The sequence below is a fragment of the Alligator sinensis genome, unplaced genomic scaffold (assembly GCF_000455745.1).
Source record: "Alligator sinensis unplaced genomic scaffold, ASM45574v1 scaffold387_1, whole genome shotgun sequence".
Taxonomy (NCBI): domain Eukaryota; kingdom Metazoa; phylum Chordata; order Crocodylia; family Alligatoridae; genus Alligator; species Alligator sinensis.
This window is the reverse complement of record NW_005842196.1, coordinates 1,475,443-1,479,009: the sequence shown is the minus strand read 5'-3', so window position 1 is coordinate 1,479,009 and position 3,567 is coordinate 1,475,443.

The window sequence follows — 3,567 nt, the reverse complement described above, 5'->3', positions numbered from 1 at the left end:
AAAATCAACCAACCAAAATACCAAATCATATCCAAAAATGCTTTCTGGCATAAAGTACTACTTCAAGGACAGAAGGGTAAAATTGTTATGACATGCCTCCTAGCATGTCATAACAACTTTTATTAGTTATAGCATAATAAGCCATTATGTGGTAAATAACGTTCATGTACTTCATTAGTCATGGTACATTATAAAAGTAAAAAACAAAACAAAACGGGAACATGTTTAGCGGGATAAAGCTGATATCATGAAGAAGCGTGCTAGGGCGCAGCCAAAATAAAATGCAGTCACTAGCACTGCAGAATTTGAAGTCAGGGTTGGGTAAACATCAGGGGTGTGTGAAGTGGGTCCTATTTGATTCAGATTTGGCCTGAATTGGGGACAGTGATTCGATTTGTTGATTCAGATCACTGTCCCTGATTTCATTTGGCTGAATCCGAATCTGAAGATTCAATGACACAGCTTTAAATGTTTTTTCTACATATCTCAAGGTACCAACATGGCTTCTGGACACACTCTTGAATGTTTTTTCTACATATCTCAAGGTACCAACATGGCTTGTGAACACTGTCATGCTGAGGCAGATGGAGTATCCCACAGGAGCGCGGAGGGGCCCCCTGCATGCTTGGCGGCAAATCCAGAAGTGGACCAGAAGTAGTTCTGGTCCACTTCTGGGTCCACCAGGGAGCATGCTGGGGGGGCCTCCCGCCTCCCCCAGCTCAGTGACCGGCCCCTGGGGGACCCTGGGTGCCCTCCCCAGACCCAGGAGGCACCAGTCGCCAAGCCAGGAGGGGCACAGGTGGGCCTCCCACCATGCTCCCCTGTGGACCTGGAATTGGACCAGAAGTGCTGGTCTACTGCTGAGCATGCTGGGGAGCCCCCTGTGCTCCTGTGGGATGCTCCATGCGCCCCAACATTGCAGCTTTCACAAGCCGCCTGCTACCTAGAGGTATGTAGAAAAAACATTTAAAGCTGTGTCTATGTCCAAATCTCTGAACCTTTCTGAATCGATTCAGAGAGTTCTGATTTGATTTTAAAAGATTAAAGGCTTCTCTGATTTGATTTGGATTCAGAGATTCAGCCACTGAATGGGGCCAAATCTCAGCTGAATAGAATCAGGGACCAAAGCTTCTCACAGCCCTAGTAAACATCCCATATGGCCACAGGAGCCGCAAGAGTGGGGATTGTGGCCAGATCACTGCCCCTTTCTCCATGACTTTATGAAGGAAACTTAGCAGTGAGGATCACTCTGCCTACAGCACGCATCATCAGATATTCCATTGCTCTGTTGCTTGGCCTTACTTGCCAATGCTTCATTTCCCAGCTTTTCCTTTACAATGGCTAATTTACTCAAAGCCTAGGGTCCCAGGGGGATGCAAAGCCTGGAGTGGTGGGACCCGAGGCAGGGTGAACCCTGTGGTGGGCCAGTAGGAGGTGCTCCTGCACTGAGTCACCCACCTCACTGCGCCTGACCACCTTCTAGGTTCCAAGTGCCTCCCTGGGGGTGCCTCATGTCTAGCCGACCCCCTTCCTGGAGCATACCCGCTAGCCTGGGGGGAGTGCTGCCACCACCCAGGGTCTGGACTGATCCTGGCACTGTGCCCCCTGGGAAACACAGACCTAGCAGCCCTCAAGGGTACTCAGCCCACTTCAAGAACTTGGGGGCTTCCTTCAGACTGAAGCACAAATAGTGGTCTCCCTTAGTCAATTCACCATCCAGCACTGAATTCACCATCCAGCGCAGGGCGGCAAAGGCTTGCAGCAAGACAGTAACCCTGGACTTCAGGAGGGTGGATTTCAATGAGGTAAGGAGATTAGTCGAGGAGAGGCTGAGGTCCCGGAGGGGAGGGAAGTTGGGAGTCCAAGAAGAGTGGTCGTTCCTTAAGGAGACGATCCTCCAAGCTCAAAGGGTGGCAATCTCAACAAGGGTCAAAGGGAGCAAGAGTGCTCAAAAGCCCCCTTGGCTAACAAAAAGCATCCAGGAATGTCTCAAGGCTAAAAAGGACGCATACACCCAATGGAAGGGAGGGGCCATCACCAGGGAGGACTATACAGCCGTTGCTCAGGTTTGTAGGGGGGCTGTTAGGAAGGGTAAGGCGAAGATGGAACTGGGACTAGCAACCCGGATCAAGGACAACAAGAAATCCTTTTTACCCACTATGTATTTAAAAAAAGAAGGTTCCAGGTAACATAGGGCCTCTGCAGGACACACTAGGAAGTCTGGTGGTCACACCTGAGGACAAAGCTAACTTATTTAACAACTTCTTTGCCTCCATGTTTCTGAGCAGGGACCAGGTCATCTCCCCCATCATGATCCCTGACGGCCCCAGGGGAGGTGCAGCCAGGCTCAGGGTCAGAGTGGACCTAGTCAGGGACCTCCCGGCGGGATTGGACACATCCAAATCAGCAGGTCCTGACAATCTCCACCCCAGAATGCTGAGAGAATTAGTAGAGGCCATTGTGTGCCCCCTGGCACAGCTTTACGAGCACTTGTGGTGCTCTGGCAAGGTGCCAGTGGACTGGAAGAGGGTCAGTGTGGTCCCCACTTTCAAAAAAGGGAGAACCCAGGAAACTATAGGCCTGCTAGTCTTACCTCAGTCCTGGGGAAGCTCTTTGAGAAAATTATCCAGGAGCACATCTGTGAGGGACCAGCAGGGGAATGTATGTTTAGGGGCAACCAACATGGGTTCATCAGAGGCAGGTCCTGTCAGACCAACCTGGTGGCCTTCTATGACCAGGTCACTAAATCCTTGGATGCAGGTGACACGGTGGATGTAATCTTTCTGGACTTCAGAAAAGCCTTTGGCACTGTCTCTCATCCCATTCTCATTAGGCGACTGTGGTGTTGATCACTACACCGTCAGATGGGTCGCCAGTTGGCTGGAGGGCCATACCCAAAGAGTGGTGGTGGATGGGTCTTTTTCCACCTGGAAGAATGTGGGCAGTGGGGTTCCACAGGGCTTGGTCCTCAGGCCTTCCCTGTTCAACACCTTCATCAGCGACTTGGACGAGGGGGTGAATAGCACCTTGTTCAAATTTGCAGATGACACTAAGATGTGGGGGGGAGGTGCAATCAGATCTGGACAGGTTACAGAGGTGGGCGGATGAGAATAGGATGGGTTTCAACACTGACAAGTGCAAGGTACTGCACCTGGGGAGGAAGAACCAGCAGCACACCTACAGGCTGGGGAACTCCCCTCTCGCCAGCACAGCGCAGAAAAGGATCTTGGAGTCATTATTGATTCCAAGATGAACATGGGCCGCCAATGTGGGGATGCAATCAGTAAAGCTAACTGCACCACAGATGCATCATGAGCAGGTCCAAGGGGGTGATCCTCCCTGCAACCTTGGTCAGGCCCCAGTTGGAGTACTGTGTCCAGTTCTGGGTGCCGCACTTCAGGAGGGATGTGGACAACATTGAAAGGGTCCAGAGGAGGGCCACTCGCATGATCAGGGGGCAGCAGGGCAGTTTCCTATGAGGATAGGCTATGGGATCTGAACCTGTTCAGCCTCCACAAGAGGAGGCTGAGAGAGGATCTGGTGGCTGTGCGGGCCGGGAGTGGTCCG